Source organism: Camelus dromedarius, chromosome 1, assembly GCF_036321535.1.
Source record: "Camelus dromedarius isolate mCamDro1 chromosome 1, mCamDro1.pat, whole genome shotgun sequence".
Classification (NCBI taxonomy): domain Eukaryota; kingdom Metazoa; phylum Chordata; class Mammalia; order Artiodactyla; family Camelidae; genus Camelus; species Camelus dromedarius.
In genome coordinates this window covers 112,289,676-112,307,433 of record NC_087436.1, presented here as the reverse complement: position 1 = coordinate 112,307,433, position 17,758 = coordinate 112,289,676, and positions in this window count along the sequence as shown.

Here is a 17,758-nt window from a genome sequence, read left to right as displayed (position 1 = left end):
TGACAAGCTTTCTTGCCTCCTGTCCTCTTGACCTTTCAGGCCAAGGTTAAGGACACCATAAAATATCTTGCTTTTTGTAGTTTGTTACACGTAGGAATCACTCTACTTGGGATAACTGTAGTTAGCATTAAGCCATAGTCATTCTTTACAAGCACTGTGAACAGATTTGAAAGAACCGGTTTAACCAACAAGCACACAGTATAACACAATACCCTTGGTTGATAGAGGCATCGGACAGATCCCATCTCCGTTTTCCCAGAGTGAGTGGCCTTGTGAATGAGTTTCCTGGCTCCAAGGACTGAGTAATTGTCAAAAACATGTGGAACTGTGGCACCCAAAGTCTTCAGTGTTTTTCCCAACTCTTTGAATAAAATTTGCAGTCTTTATCAGAGCCTGTATGGTGACCTCTAGCCACATGTCGCTATTTAATTCAATTAGAATTAAAATTATAAGCTGGGTTCCTCAGTGGCACTGGCCTCATTTAGATGCTGACTTGCCACATCTGTATTGGACTGCGCAGATATAGAAGATTGCCGTCATCCCAGAAAGTTCCGTTGGATGGCCCCGATCTGCATGGCCTTGCCCTGACCACCTCACAGCATCACCTTGGGACACCTTCTTTCATTTCAGTCCATCTTTTCTCCAATGCACCTAACTCTTCCACGATCATTCATACTTCGCCCCTCTTTACCTCTGTAACTCATCAGGTGTCAAAGTACATACCACCTCTTTCAAGATTTCATCCACGATCCCCACCTCCAGTCTAAACTTGGTCCCTCTCAGTCCCTCTCATAGCAGCTTGTCTTTTCTTTCATAGCACTCAGATTTATGTAGGTTTTTAGGTGTTTTCATGGGTAATGCCTAACTTTCCCTTTAAGCTGTAGGCTCATGAGAGCAGCCATGTGTCAATACTTTAACCCCAGTGTCCAACACATAGGAGATGCTCAGTAAATGCTTGTTGAATGAATTCATGATGCAACGAGTTCGCGCATGCTATTTCTATGTGGCATCTTCTTCCTCTCCTTACCCTGTAGAGGGTCACCTTCGGATTCCTCTGGGGTTCGCTTTTCCAAGCCAGGCCACTGGGGCCTCGCGCTGTGCATGTCTGTGCCATACCCACCCCAGTGGGATGCATGGTTTCCCTGGGAAGCGGGAGCTCAATTGGCAGAGTGAACTAAACTTTCTCGTCCATGGTCTACTGCTTGTTTATTTCTCATAATAATAATTGGCAGGGTAAAATATTTTAATTCTCCTATAGCTACGTAATTAATATGTCTACATTAGAAATCAATTATCCTTGATAATTACCACGGGTGCTCCGGCTCGTAAGCTGAACACTAGTCTCGCTAACGAACTGAATGAGACATAATTTCTTGTTGTTCAAAGAGACGATCAACTCTAATCAGCAGTAAATTCAATCAAAACTTACTGACATCAATTGAGATCATATTAGAGTTTGTAAAAATAGGATCATTACGCTCATCTTGTAAGTTGCAGGCATTGTAACAACTCTGAAACGGGGGCCTATTTGAATGCACACTTATGTCGGCGGGCTCCGTGCTAGCAGATGTGGAAACATATAATCTGCATAAATAAATTAGGAGTCTTTTTTTCCCTTCATAGCTCTTTAGTTTTGTGGATTCAATTAATTTGATTTATTTTTTCAACTTTATTGAGCTCAGAATAGCAGGCCAATCAAGTGCGAGTAGTGGGGTACTGAGGCAGGACAGCCCAGGGGACATAGTTCTCGGTGTTACTTCTTTTTTTTAATCTCCCTTTATTCTTTAAAGGGAAATTTAATAGTGGTTAAGATGATGGATGCCAGAGCTAGGCTGGCTGGGTCCCAGCTCCACATTCAGAGACAGTGTCTCGGCCACAGGTAGGGGTCGTGGGGGTGCTCTGTCCTCAGCCCCTTGAGTCCCTTCACAGGAGGTGCCCTGTGATGGCCCTGAGCCAATGACTGAGGGACACAGGCGTGCACAGGTCCGGCTCTCTTGTCTTGGGCTGGCACAAGTCTGAGATCGCTTGCACTCCAGGGTGTACGTGCAAGTTCAGGCAGATGCTGCTCCCCAGACTTCGCTGGATTTCTTAACTTTTGTTCGTCTTCCTCTCCTGCCCGTCCTATTTCCCTGCCCTGTCCCAGCTCTCTGAAAGGCCCCCTTCCCCAATCACTCGCACTGAATCCTCTCTGGCAACGTCTCTTGCTGGGGAGCCTGACTGAAGACAGTGAGTCCCTTCAGTGTCCGAGCTTCACTTTCCTCTCTGGTCTGGAGATGATAACAGGACTTTGCTCACGGGCTGGTGTGAGGTCATTTCATGGGAAGAACATAGGGCTGTGTCTGGCAGGCCCTACATGGAAGTTAGATATTAGCAGTATTCTGATGTTTCTGAAATAAAAATAGTGCCCTAAGACAATGTAGGATTTCCTGATGAGATCTGAGGGGACAGGCTCGTGTTTAAATTTTGATCCTGCTGTTGACTGTGAGTCCTTGAAAAGACTTCCCTTAACTTCTCTGGATCTCCATTTCCCGAGCCGCGACACCGTGGGCGTACATGTGATATGTACACCTGATTCGGAAGTTGTGAGGATTTAAAGAGAGAACATTGGTTCTGTTAACTGTGGTGTGCCTGGCTGAGTAAGTGCTTAATAAATGGCAGTTTCCATGAATATACTCATTGTTGTCAACATGCCATGCAGACCAGCTCTCATGAGATTCAATTCAACTACCATTTATTAACAGCAATAATGGCTGGGAACCTTCACTGGCATCCTCATTGACTGTGATCCGCGTCGTGACCCTGTGAGTATTATCAGTGTGATGGGCATCACTGTGCCAATTTGGCAGATGGAGCAACCAGTACTCATTGTGAGTTAGTGATTCAGGAAAATTAAATGATTGATGTGAGGCAAAAATAGAACAAATGATCCACATTTCTGCTCTGTGTCCACTGTACTATGCCGTCCTGTGTTTGAAAGAACTGGGAGAGTTAATTGCAGAAGAGGGTGTGAGGACAGAGAAGCTGTTCCCAAATGTTTGATGGAGAGAGGTGATGTGGCTTAGTGCTGATGACTAGGCTGTGGGGCCAGGTGATCTGTGTTTGAATCCAGCTCCATCTCTTACTGAGTGACAGGTCAGGTCTCTGTGTCCTCATCTGTAAAATGGGTTGTTGGGAGTATTAAATGGATGAACGTGTCTGAATTAGGGTCAACTTGGCCATTAGACATTATAGGCACCTGCCCGGGAGCCACAATGCTAAATTTTAGGGGCCCAGAAGAATATTTTTATTTCTTGTAAAACTAGAGGGGAAAAAATGAATTTTTAGGTGGAAGTAAGAATTTAATACATGATATTGATATATTCATGTTTATACTGATGCAGTCATAAAATATAATTTTACATTATTATTACTATTATTATTTTTTATGAAGGAAGGGGCCTGTGAAGGCAAAGTATATAGAATTCTTGGGAGTTAGAATGCAGCCTCCTTAGGGAGTGTTTAGGCCAGAGCCTGGAATCATCCAGGGTCTGTATTAAGCATTTCCCACGTCTAGGGGGCTCTGCAGAGTCAACTCAGAGCCACTGGGATTACCGGAGGTTCAACACAGCCACACATTCTCCCCTCTTTTCCTCTTTCCACAAGAATCTTTCTGCTTTATACACAACAAGATACAGGATGTGTCATTGACCAGACCATCTCTTAGGAAGGATGTCAGGAAAGTTCATGGGTTAGAAAGGCAGTTCTCAAAGTGGGGCTGAACATGGGTGGGGCTGTTTTGGCTAAAACCATGAAGACCTCCACTGTGACTCAGGAGTCTGTGGGGAGGTGGGACAAAGAAATGGTAGAAAAAGCTGGTGGGTGGACCCAGTGGGATGGCAAATGCCGTGTTCTGTGGATGTGACCTCCGGCCACGACCACCCCACCCAGGTCTTCAGTAAAACCACAGAACTTACCTTCTCCAGCTCCACCCCTGGGTGGGGCCACTCCGACACACTCAAGGCCAAAGGCACAACAGAACAGGGTCATGATGCGAAGGAGTGGAGCTTGGACCATAGAGATGACATTACAAATTCTTTAGTCCGTGGAACGCACTTGACTGTCTTGTTACTCAAAGTGGGTCTAGTGGCATCAGAGTTACTAGGACACCATCGCAGGTGCAGAATCTTGCTCCTGTCACCACCCCCCCCCCCCCGGCCTGCTGCGCGTCAACGGGGCAGGTGCCCCGTATGAACAGTCTAGTTTGAGAAGCTCTGTTCTCTTTCATAGGCCTCTTGGCCCCAGATGTACAGTGACTTGGGACCACCCACTGGAGAGAGGTTTCTGCCCCCTCTCCTTCTGAGAGAAAGGAGCAGAAAAGGAAAAGGGGAAGGAGACCAACTTCTTGACTTGAACCCCCACTTTTGCTTTAAGTCAGTGTTTCAGCCTTGATCAAAATCATTTGAAGTCTAATTAAACCAGAAAGTCTAGAAGTGGGAATAGGGGCCAGTATGTTTTAATAAAGTTTATCCACGAGATTCTACCGTGAGGCCAGATTTGAAAACCACTAATCCAAGCCCTAAGCTAAAGGGGTCAAGGTCAAGGAATTTCAGTGTTCACTGCAGGTTCTTCAGCCCCCAGTGGAGACTCCCCTTACGGGGCGTTAGGACCAGATCTCTGGCTACAACGGAGGAATGATTTTGCCTGAAGTGTCCTCTCTACATAGATAGTGGCCACCACAGTAGGTGGCTGGTGGAGGGGAGGGACCATGGCTGTGAGACAGGAGGGAAGGGGGCAGGGTGTAACCATTAAAAGAATGACACAGCAATTAACACCAAGATGGTGGAAGACTGAACTCCCAGTAGACCTTGAACTTCAATATACGCTCATCGTAATATAATAGCTTGCTAAATGGCGCTCCCACAGGTGCCATGACAGTTTCAAGGCTGACCATAAAAGGTCAAAATGTGTGTGATGACCCACTTCCTGGGAACCCCAGCCCCTTCCCCAACTGGTTGGAATAATTCTCCCACTTGTTAGCACATGAAGGTAAAGCCCATAAAAACTAACGACGCCACACCCAGTGGCTGATCTCATTTTCCTTGCCGGCCCCATGCTCTGAGGCCGCTGCTCTCCCCTCTGAGTGAGGTGGCCCACGTTCTGTCTATGGAACGTGTACATCCTAGGCTGGTTCTTCTCTTGCCTTTTGAGATGGCCCACTGTCTATGGAGTGTGCACCTCTCTGTATAAACCTACCTTTGCTCAACTGTGGCTCACCCTTGAATTCTTTCCTGTGCGAAGCCAGTGACCCTCACTTGGTGTGGTGTGTCCCAGGAACTTAACTGAGACCCGGGACACAGCCATCTTCTCGCATTCGATGTTCTTCCTGTATCAGCTGTTTTTCTGTCTTTGAGGACCACTTGCTCTGGGGCTGGTTCTGCTCTCATCTTGTATGGGATAAAAGCAGCAGGAAGAATGTGGAGCCAGTGGAGGGAAGACATCTGAGTGGGAAGTGTCGTGATGCTTTTAGTATCTGGGCAAAGTGAAGATTTCCTGTGGAGGCCGGGAGGCAGGGCAGGACTAGATAGATGTCCGTGTCAGTGGCAAGTGAGCCTCTGTGAATATAATTCCTGGATCTGTTTCAATATCAAGCTTTCTGTTTTGTGGATGAAAAGAAAAAAAAAAAATAAAACCAAGCTATGAGATGGGGTTTTAGGACCCATGCAACAAGTATCCGTTACTCTATAATTTTTGAAGCGGACAAAATGTCACACTTCTCAATTTGTGCAAACTGAATCAGCTCTGGCTCAGAGTCGCTGCACACCAAGGCCCGTGAGAAGCCATGTAAGAGCCGCTGGACGGGGCTCGTGCTGGGTGTCTTGCGCACTGGAGCGCTGCGGGGCGGGAGGGCTTTAAGGCACCAGCCCGTCTGCTCACGCTCCTTCTGCTTCATGAGGCAGGGCTTGGGTAGGAAGCTGCTCCTTCCATGTCGTTTGGGGCATCTGTTCCCGGTGGACCTCCAGTACGCCTCAACTCGGACAACGCCATGCTTTGGGGACCCTCCTTTGGTCCCCTGGAGTCACTGTGCATGGTGTCTGGACTCCCCGTATGAGCCACCTCACGCCCCCAATCCTGCTGGTTCTGGAGTCATGTCTGAGCGTGGACCCCAGCCTCCACCCCTGGTGCATCCTCACACCCCGTGTCCTCCCCTGTCCTGGGCACTCCAGGTCCCCAGTAATGAGACGCCGCTCCTCCCTTTCCCCTCAGAGCACAAAAGCCTTGGCCCAGAATGGTGGCCACCAGCCCCACGTGGCTGCTCTACTGGGCCCCTGAGATGCAGGCAGTCCAAACTGCGACGTGCAATCTCTAAGTGTAAGACAGACACCATATTTTGAAGGCTTGGTATCAAAGAACTGTAAACTATACCAATAATAATTTTAATGTTGGTCCCATGATGAAATAATATTTTAGATATATGGGGCTAAGTAAACAATTTTACCAGTTTCTTTTTACTCTTTAAAATGTTTATGAGAAAAGTTAAAATTCCTACATGGCCCACATTATTCCTAGTGGACGGTGCTGCTCCTTTCCCTTCTTCTTAGAACCAAAAGCCAGGCCTCAAGCACAAGTGGGCTGTTAACTCGGCCAGCCCACCCTTGTTCCTGCCCTGCCTTTCCCGGGAAGCCCAGTGCTTCATACACAGGCACCTGCTGCCCTGGCCTCCTGCGAGGGGTGGAGGAGGAGGATGGAGATCCTTTCATCTTTTTTTCTCCCATGTCAGGAAGGGAAAAGGGTTACTAACTTGTGAGCAAATGTCTTGGCCTCTTTGATTCTTAATCTTCTCTCTCATTTTACAGATGAGGCGGCTGAAGCCCAGAGAGGGCAAACGACCTACCTCAAGCCACACAGTATGTTACAGGAGGGCAGAAGCTCCAGGGCCCCTGTGCACACCAGTGTCTGTGGCCACCTCCCAAAGGCAAGAGAAAGCAGCAGGCAGAGTTGGAGAGGAAACGGGGTGCCCCCTGGAAGGAGGGGGAACCACATGCCCTGACTTTTGAAGATGCTTCTGGAGTGACTGTGTTGATGGCCAGTGACGACCTTTCCCTTTCCCCATCTTGATTCTTCTGATTTACATTTTTGCTGGTCTCAACTTTCAATTCTTATTTCTATAGAAATGATTTTAGTCCTATTTTCTTATTTATTACTATTTTTGCTGCCGTTTGTTTTAAATCCCTTGTGAAATGAGGCAGGGTGCAAACAACCAAATAAAACACAAATCACAGTGATTCCTGTGTTGTCCTCTTTAGTGTTGCCTCATGGAGGGTCTCCCCGGGGAGAAGGCGGAGGCAGGGACTCCGTCGCTCACACAGCACCCGGCGGCGTACGGACAGGGGGCTTGTGGGAGGATGGATGCATTTCACTTAACAAAATACAGACCAGCCTCGAGGTGAAAGGTCGTGAGAGAGCCCTTGGTAGATCTGGAGGGATGTTGAAAGACACAGGATCAGGTTCAAGTCCTGGCAAGATCCCGTTACAGCTTCGGTTTCCTCCCCACTTTCCCACTCCTCGGGGGCTCACTGTGCTTTTCTGCATGAGAAATTCTAGGAGAAAAGGATTGTATTTCTCGGTGGAGTTTCATGAAGACTTGGGTCTAACTTTACCCTTGTCCTTATCTGCAAGCAACAATAAAGGTTTTGCAGGCAGACCAGGATATCTTTTTAGACTGTAATAAAAATCCTTGAACATTCCAGCTTGCTTTGTGACGTCCTCAACATCACCACAGCACCGGAGCTGGAGGAAGAGTCCTGGAGCCCAGGACTTCATTGCTTACGGTTGCTGGAGGAGCGAAGCTGATACGCTTCTGATATGAAGAGTCTGATCACAGAGAGCTCATTTCCACTGTATCAGCGCTTCCTTTAAAGAGCACATCTTTAAACAGAATTTTTTAGGAAGAATGGATTAGATGGGTACTCCCTGGAAGGCAGATGAATTACTTTTATATGGGGACTCGGTTATTTCACCTTTTAGAAGGCCATAGCATCATGGTCACGTGCGCCGTGTTTTCTGAGTGCCTGTTTTTTGTGCCGGGCACTGTGCTAGGCTATTGACATCCTTTATCTAATTGAGTCTTCATTGTACTCTGTGGATTCTGTGTTATTGTTCTCATTTTACAGATAAAGAAACTGAGGCTCAGGGAGGTGATGACTTCACTGTGGTCTCATGGCTAGAGGCGGGAGTGTAGGGTTCCAGACAAGGTCCATCCATCTTCAAAGCCAGATTAGGACAAGGGAGTAGGGCCAGATACATGCTGATTCCTCTTCCAGTTCTGAAACCAGCACTGCTGATTCTAATATGATTTACAGAATCAAACCTGATGGACCACATTCCATTGACACACTCGCGCCTCAAAGTTCTCCATATTGTCATCAAATGGGCACACTTTTGCTAAAAACAGGCAGAGAGAACCAGAGAATGCATGAGGGACCAGAGACGGCATGAGAGACCAGAGAAGGCTGACTCCTGAGCTGCCTTCCCCAAGGGTGGAAAGTAGACAAATGTCCAGGGAAACACTAAGCTCCCCAAAGCCAATCACTAGTCCAGGTGGCCCTCATGGGACCGTGAGCCACCCTGCGGGATCTGTTGTCCCCAAACAGCTCCCCTCCCCCCAAATTACCTTTCAGTGCTGTAACCTGGTCCCAAGGCTTTTTTACCTGGTAATCTCAGCCTTCAAGAACCAGCTCGGTCGTGCTTTCTTCTAGGATGTCTTTTTTGTCTCACTCTCTCATCCTTTACCACCCTGGGAAGACTTCCTCATCCCAGTGCTGAGCTTCCGTAGCCTACTCTTAATTTCTGGGCCCACCATGGACACACCCAGCAGAGCAATTTGCAGTTGTCAGGAAGCTTTTGCTCGAGGATTCAGAGCATCTATGGAAGGTCTGCATCTTCTGCCAAATGTGAGGGTCACTGGAAAAGCAGATAAACAAGCGACTTGCTTTCTTTCTCAATCCCCTTCTGCACGATGAGATGGGGCACTGTATTTCAAAATAACCAGTCTTATCTAAATTCAGAAAATGAAAGGTAAGTGTTACTTTGCTAATGATGTGAACCCGAGTTTAACAGCGTGGTGAATGGTATAGAGCGTGGGTGTCGGGCTAAGAGGAGAGGCCAAGGCTCTGAGACTGGGAGCTAAAGAGGGTGCAAGCAAAACCCCAAGTGACAGATAAGCGAGGTGCAAGGGAAACCCCAGTGGGGAACAGGCAACCACCCTACCACCCCCCCCCCTTTTGGAAGAGTTCTTGCTGCCTTCTGAGTTGCTGGCATTTTGTGTGGTAGAGATGGAAAGCCAGCTAGAAAGAAAGATGTTTGAGAGGAGGGAGGGAATGAAGTGAAGAAAAGGGCTATGGAGGCTACAGAGAGCTGACCTTCAGGGTTTTAGACACAGATACAGGTGAAGTAGGGTAGGAGACACATGGAGAGGAGACAAAAGGGGGAAAAATACTGAAAGAAGCATGGGAAAAGACTGTGAACTTGATCATCTTTAAAGTTCTGTAAGAGCTGCACAGTTCCAAGTTAGCCTCGTTGCTTTTGCCGCCAGAAGGTGTTCACGTGTGACACCGAGACTAGGAGCACTGTGAGGTGTCACGGGTCTGTCTGTCACAGAAGGCGAAAGATGGTCCGTGAGTGTGAAGGAGGAGACGGCTGCCCTGGGGCTGAGGAGCGAGGCAGGATGGGGAAGCCCTAGGAACAGAGAAGCCAAGGGGTGGAGCCTGCCGCCGCCGCCAGCTTTTTGGGTTGGAGTGGGTCTTTTATGTACGGCTTGCTGGCTTGCTGAGATGAGATGTCAGCCAGCCGGGCCAGACCTCTCACCAGACTGGGAAGAGTGTAATATTTTGTGGGGCACTGGCCTTCAGGGAAGCAAGGATTGTGTCTGATATGATAGGTTTGGATGTGTAAGCCTTGCCTGGGGTCACTTTTGGAAGTCGGGGATGGAGAGGACAGGGTTGCCATACACAACAGTGCAAATCTAAGTGTGGGCAGGGGGAGGGTGAGAGGGGAAAAAAGCAGGAGAGAAGTCAGTGGGCCGCCTGGCAGGGGCGTGGAGAGCAGTGACAATTCTATGACGCTGAGACGGCCAAAGGATATTTACAAAAGAAAATTGTTCTAACGTTCACTTTAAAATTGTTTGTTTTTCCATGATGCAAACACATTCCCCAGCCCCCCCGGGCTCCCCTTCAGACACTCACTAAAATATACTACTCATGTGCACGCAGGTATCTTGTGTGAGCTTTCAGTCGTCAGCACTGTTGCAATGGAGCCCAGGTTTGAATCTCACCTCTGGATTAAGACGCAGAACACTGTTTCAGCAGAAGCAAGATCTTAGAAGCAGAGAAGCTCACAAGAATGGAATTGTCCCACACCACCCCATTTTTGGAAATAAGGGCAGAAATTTTGAGACTTTTATAGGCTATAAAAATAAACGTTCCAGTGTTATCAAGATTTCAAGGGTCTGGGAGACACCAGCAGACATTTCTGGTTACACGTTATCGGATAAGTCTTTCTTTGCTTCTTTTTTTCCTCCCTTTCTCCTTCCTTCCGTCTTTTCTTCACTCCCTCCCTCCTCTCTCCCTATCTCCCTTGTTACTTCTCTCATCTTAACACCCATAAACAAGAATCTACATGTAAAGCTATGGGTAGGCTGAGAAAAATTTTACAAAACCCCTTCCAGGGAGTTTTACCCACCAAGAGGAGGCGGAGTTTGGAAAAGCAGCAGCTAGGAAACTATTTATTGCTTTAATGAGACAAATCCGCCTGAATTTTCTGTTAATTTTGGGTAAGAAGCCACTATACAAGATACAATACCAGAGAAATTAGTATGTATATGAAATATACATAAATATTTTATCTTAATTTTGCAAAAACATTTCCCGTTGAGTAGCCTGTAGTCGGCAAAGCCTTTGAATGACACACCTTAGCTCACGATTACTCAGATAAATCTTCCAGCAAGCCTACCTGCCAGGAGTCATGCAGTGTCTTGTACTCTCATATAACCTGTCTTTATCCATCTCCCCCATCACATCCAGCTGTGTTAACCCCTGGGTGCCCATGGAGTGCTGCTGGTCTTGGAAATGCACCATTATCTTATGGCCATGTTAGTATCTAATCTGGCTGTATATGTTTCAGGCTTTCCTCGCTGTACCTGAGTGATCTGGGCATCTACCAGAAGCTTCCCGATAAAATACTGCCTTCTCTGCGATAGTAGACTTCTAGTTTACTTTTTAACTAACTCACTTGAAATTTAATAGGAGGTTTTAAGGCCACATCTGATTGAAGCCTTGTAAGTTCTAGTTTTGCCAACACTCTGGGCCCATCACCGACCTTGGGGTTTTCTGGGAAGAGGACGTACCGACTTGCCAGCGTGCTGCGCCTTGTTGCTTTATTCACTCTATATATCAAAATGATACAAAACCAAAACCAGACTGGGGTAGCCAACTAATAAATTCATTGACACATCATAAGCTGAGAGTGTCTTAACCTGGAGGCAAATCTTGAGTTTGTAGGTAGAGTGTAGGAGCCGCGCTCCTAGCAGGGGAAAAGAAAGAAAACACAAACTCTTTCAGATATTAGCTTAATATAGTTTAGGATTTTTAAAAACTGGGGAAAAAGATCACTGGATCAAGCTCTTCAAACAGTGCAACCACCTTCCTAAACAGCATCTCACCTTGAGTAGGACGTAAAGAAGTCAAGTCAGACCAGCTCTCTGCTCAGTCTTCTTTCCAGAACGGCGTTTGTTGTCTGAACGTTGTTGATTTCATAGCTCTGCCCTAAGGCCTCCTGGCTTCTGCTCAGATAATTCTTCCTGTTGTTCCCCTTCCGGATTCCACTTTGATTCCTTCCATGCTGGGAAGTCTTGCTTTTAAAGATACGAAGAAAACCTCTCTATTCTAATGCAGCCTTGACATAAAAGAAGAGGAACAATTTGCAAGGGTCATGTAGTGAGTTGGGAGAGAGACAGATGCTCTCCTGCTGTGCTGGCGGGTATGTTCCCTGATGAAACTATTTTGCAAAGGAATTGTGGGAACCTTTGAACTTGGTTATTAATTATATTTCCAGAAATCTATCTTAAAAATAATCATTTCAAAAGTAGAAAGAACTTTATGCATAAAGAGATTCACCATTGTGTTGTTTTCAGTGATGGTGAAAAAACGGGCACCAACCTAACTGTCCAACAGCTGGATAATGGTTATGTGAACATAACGCATCTACCAATAAGCATTGTGGAACTGTTAAAACTGATGTTTCTGCAAGTTTCAACTTTAATGTGACAAATCAGACACATGTAGTGACATCATGTCTTCTCCAAATCTAACTCAAGTGACAATAAAGGGGTAAAAAAGCACAGAACCATGGAATCTAAGGTAAGAGAGACAACTAAAGCAGGCAGGAGATATCAATACATTTTTAAAAGCTGAAAAGATTTACTGTTGGTACCTGGGTTATGGACCTGCAGTGCCCGCGGGGGTGAAGTTAAGGAGAAAACAGATGCATGGTACAGAACCTGAAAAGGGGTTCTGGGCACCAGGTAACACTGAAGGCAGGGTGTCTGAGAAGCTGAGAGTGGGATGTGTCATCGAAAAGTTTTCATGGAAGCAGTAAGAGCCTAGATCTTTTCTCTCCTGCCCCGCCTGGTAGAAAACAGGTTTACTTTTAGCAGAGGGTACTATGTGGGCTAAAAATGTGGATTGAATGGGAATCCATATATTTGACTCATCTGTAGATGAATATTTTGAGAAGAAATTGAAGATGCTTCGAACACCCTTCCGCAAGATAGATTCATAAAAGTGAACTTTCAGGGTGTGCTCCTCTCTATGAATTAATCAGCCAAGGGGAAGCCAGGAATTCCAACAAATCAGCCCATGTTGCCAATGTCAGAGTTGGAAATAGTATTGCCCACTGTGGACTCCAGAATCACAGACTTTGAGTCAGAAGAGCTCTTAGAGTCTCCTTCCCAGTCTGACCAATCTCAGGTGGGTTAGTTAGTAGCCCCATTTAGCACCAATCTGATTACTTTTTATGCACACAATATGTATATATGTATACTCTGTCTGTATAAAACATTATTATACCATAAGTGTCTCCCACTGGAACTCTTTGGGGCAAGAATGGCCCCATCATCTGGAGAGTTAGCTCTAGTTGTCGAAGGACCTGTGGGTCTTTGGTAGCTTCACTCTGACATCCTCTTCTCTCATCTTCTCTAGACTTCAGGCATCTGGGTGTTTATGAAGACTCTTCTGGAGAATGGCTGTGATGAAGGGAAAGGCTTCTGTAATGGAGAGAAGGCTGAAGGTGAGCAAACCACAGCCTGTGAAACAGACGGTCTAGATTCCCATCACGCTTCATGTGCACTGCCCTTTGTCACGTCCTGACCTATCTTCTTAAAGGTTCCTGTTTAGCATCAGCCATGTGAGGGAGGGCATCAAGAAGAGGACTGAAGGGGGAGGGTATGGCTCAGTGGTAGAGTGTGTGCTTAGCAGGCATGAGGTCCTGGTTTCAATCCCCAGTGCCTCCATTAAAATAAATGAATGAATGAATAAATAAGTAAATAAATAAGTAAACTTACTCCTCTATCCCCACCTCCAAAAGAAGAGAATTGAGTGAATTTAACCTAATACTTTGTTTACCAATGAGAAAAAGAAGGTATAAGATATAGAAAGATAATATTCGTTCTCAGTCATTCAGCACTGACAAGAGCAAAGTCTATTGTCTCTCTGCTCAATCCTCCAAATTGTGAAGTGTCTTATGATTTGAAATAAGTAGATCTTTACCAAGAAGCTCTGGTGCTTCTGAAACTAGAATCTGAGGACACTCTTTGACCCCGATTAATTCAATCATAGCTGATTTATTCAATCCAGTCTCACCATGGTTGGTACGATGGCCTATTTGACTGTACATGATTCACATCAAATACTAAGTCAGCCAGCAAAACCAGGGTATCAGTGTGGTAGTCTGTTCTCTTATGTATATGAATGTAAGTTTAATCTTGTGGACATAAACATGAGCAAAGACAATTTTCCTTTTGAAGTGGTGTTCTATCATCAGAGTTGCCCAGGACACCTCCAAGAAGTATCTGCTCTTAGAGCAGGGGTCAGTAGTCAGCAAACTATGACCCATGGGCCAAATTCAACCCATGGCCTATCTTTATAAATAAAGTTTTATTGGAGCACAAGCACTCTCATTCTTTTACCTGTGACTGCTTTCACAAATGGCAAAGTTGAGTAGTTGTGACAGAGACTAAAATATTTATCATCTGGCCCTTTGCAGAAGATGCTTACCATTCCTTGCATCAGAGCGTGCTTTTTTGTTTTAGGATCTGGGTGCACCTTGGATGCTGACTGATTTAAAAATCAGCTCTTCCTGAAGTCTTTTTTCAATTTTACCTCCCTGACTACAGAAACATTCCAGAGGCAAAAAATGTATCATGCACAGATGTTTCCAAATGGGATTGACTGGAATTACCTGGGGGACCTTTATAATAGAAATTTTCTAGGCCTATTCCCAGAGACTGTGAGCCAATAGATCTGGATAGGGCTTGGGAAACTTACTTTAATATAAGTGATTCTGGTGCACAGACAGGAGGAAGAAGCACATGGAAAACACCAGGAAAGCATGTGGAGGTTGGAGATGGAACGAGCAGGCTGTGAACAGTGACTTGGTCTTACTGTGTGACCTTAGGCAGATCACTCCATGAAACCTTGGTTATCTCATCTGTAAAATGGAAACAGCAATTCTTCCCGCACAGGGCTAGTTTGAGGACCAGATGAGATAATGGCTGTAAAATGCCTAGCACCATGCCTGCACATACTAGACACTGGGTTAATGTTCGTGTCCTTTCCTCCAGAGGAGAATCCAGTGTCTTGGAAAGCACACCAGGCAGATTTTCTTCATTTTGCCTTGAGCGTTACATTTCCATGTCTGTTTATGTTAATTTTGTTCTTGTCTAACTATTCCCCAATCCACAAGCCCTTCTCTGCATGTATTAAAGCTAGAGGTGACTTGTGCAAACTTGTTTCAGGGAGCACCCAGGGAGCTGAAAGGCCCTAAATGGCTTGTTAGCCACATGGCTGCCAATGATCTTGATTAAATGCTACTAAAACACAACTAAGCACAAGCTTTTCTACAACCTTTTTATTTTCACGAGAAACCTTGATATAAGATGATGGGCCTTATGAATTCAGAAGACAAACCATTGGACAAACTGGGATGATGTCTAATTAGGCTCTCTTTCCTTAGAAATAGAAAGACTAGTTTTGCCTCCTGGCCTTGGCATCCAGGAAGCTGTCTTTGAGGAGCAGACACTGTTGATGTTTTGCCCACATGGCTTCTTGCCCCACCTGAGTAAACTGGCAGTCCTGGAAGACTTGCCACAGCACTGATACCTTCCTAGCTCAAGTAGCTGCATCTTTCATCTTCTCTACCTGATGATTTTCTCTGAATCTCAGGTGCTTGCTCCCAGAAGTCAGATACAACCTGGAGGTAAGGGACCAGTGAAGGTAAAGAGAGTGGATAATTAATTACCCAAGGGCTCTTACCCCCAGTGGGGCAATCCTGAGGGCTATTCTATATTGTTCTTCAGAGCTTCCCCACTGGGGTTTAGCCAGTTGCCCAAAGTGGTTATCTATATTCTAAATCAGCCCTGCTGGCTTTTTGCCCTTCCCTTTCGCAGTTTCCCCTCTTCCTCACTTGGGCTTCATGTGACTATCTCTCAGATAAACTGCCTATGCCTAAATCCTTGTCTCAGGTTCTACTTTCGTATGTAAAAGAGGCCTTCCTGTTCTCTCTAAAAGACAGTATATGAGAAATAGTGGTGGGCAATATTTGTTGAATGGTTACTATACATGCCATGAATTGTTGTTAAGTGCTTCATAAATACTAACTTATTTAATCCGCATAAGAAATTCCTAAGATAGGCACAATTAGAATCCTCATCTTGTAACAAAAGAAACTGAAGCATAAAAAGTCAAGTAATTTGCCCAAAGTCACACAGGTTTGAACAGAAGGCAGAAATTTGAACTTGGCCAACTTAATGCCAAAGCCAGTGTCTTCACATTACTCCACAATGCTGCTCCGCCAACACAGGTGGCAGTCCTTTGCATTGGTGGCCAGGATTTAACCATTGAATAATAGCTTGGCTTAAGGTATGGACTGTATTAAATGCTAATATCAGAAGGTCTAATGTATCATTCCAAAAGTGTTTATACTTTGTATAGAGAGATATGGCTATTGCTTCAGTTGCCTATGGGAGAGACCCCAAATGGAAGTTGGCTTAAAGAAACATCAAAGCTTAGTTCTCTCTCATGTAAAGTCCAAGGTGGTCAGGTAGCTCTGCTCTGCAAAGTTGTCAGGGTCCAGGCAGCTTCTCATTGTGCTGCCATCTGTAGGGCCCTGTCCTTCTCTTCATGGTCTCAGATGGCTCACCATGTATCCAGCTGCCAAGCATCATGAAGGAGGAGAGACTAAGGGGGAAGCATATGCATGCCTTTTAAGCACATGTCCCAGAAGATGCTTATATCACTTGCACTTACATCCACTGCCAGATATGAGTCACATTGCCACATCTAGCTACATAGAAGGCTGGGCATAGATGTCTTTATTGTAGTTGACTATGAGATCATCTAAAAATTCAATTACTGTGGAAGGAGAGATTAGTTTATCTTCATCACCTAACATGACACTTGTCAGAAATCTTCCTGATTCAAGCCCTCTACCCTTATGTTCCGTGGTGTGGTTTGAATATAAAGAGCACCCCTTGGGGTTTTCATCAAAAGTCATTGTTACTGGGGCAATACTGGAACAGGGAAAAGGTCAGTTGTCTCTGTCTTAGGGTAAACACTAACTCTCTCTCTCATTCTTTGTTAATAATAGCCACCTGGGTTTTGAAACCCTAGGTTGTACTGTTTTTGTGATGTTGGACCAGTAACTGAATCTCTTTCAAACTACAGTTCTCGACTGGGGTAATTTTGCCCCTCAAGGAGACACTAGGCAATATCTGAGACATTCTTGGTTGACGCAACTTGGGGAGGGGGTACTACTGACATCTAGTGGGTAGAGGTCAGGGATCATGCTAAACATGCCACAATGCACAGGTTAGCACTGCGCTGTCAAGAATTATCTGGTCCAAAATGTCAGTAGTGCTGGGTTGATGAGCCCTGCTCTAAGCTTTAGGTTTTTCTTTTCTTTTCAGAAAACTGAGGAGACAGCAGTATCTGCTTCATGGAGCATGGATGAGGATTCACTGGATAGCTCTTGCAAAGGACTTAGCAGAATGCCTAGCCCACATTAGGTTCCAGACAACCTCGGTCCTCAGGGATTCTTAATCTTCTTCTCTGCCTGACTTCTCTAGACTTGTCTTCTTGCCACCTTTGATTCACAGTATGAATGTCTCTTGGGAAGGGAAATGAGGGAAATTACATTTTATCAAGGAACTATTAGCTGTCAAGATTTTAATATGTCACTTCATATAAAACTCTCCAAAACTGTGTGGGGTTGATATTCCTGTTCCTGATTTGCAAATGGGCCAATGCACTTAGGAATATCTCGCAACATCCTCATAGAAGCAGAGTTAATCAGTGAGAGGGTAGGGATTGTGCTTGAGTTCAAATTTGGCATCTCCCAGTCCTGTAAGTTGGAAAGAGAGAATCTGAGAGAACTTGGAAGGAGAGAATTCTCAGAGGATATCTGAGGAGCTCAAATGGTCTGGAGAAAATCAGGAGAGACTGATGTAGGG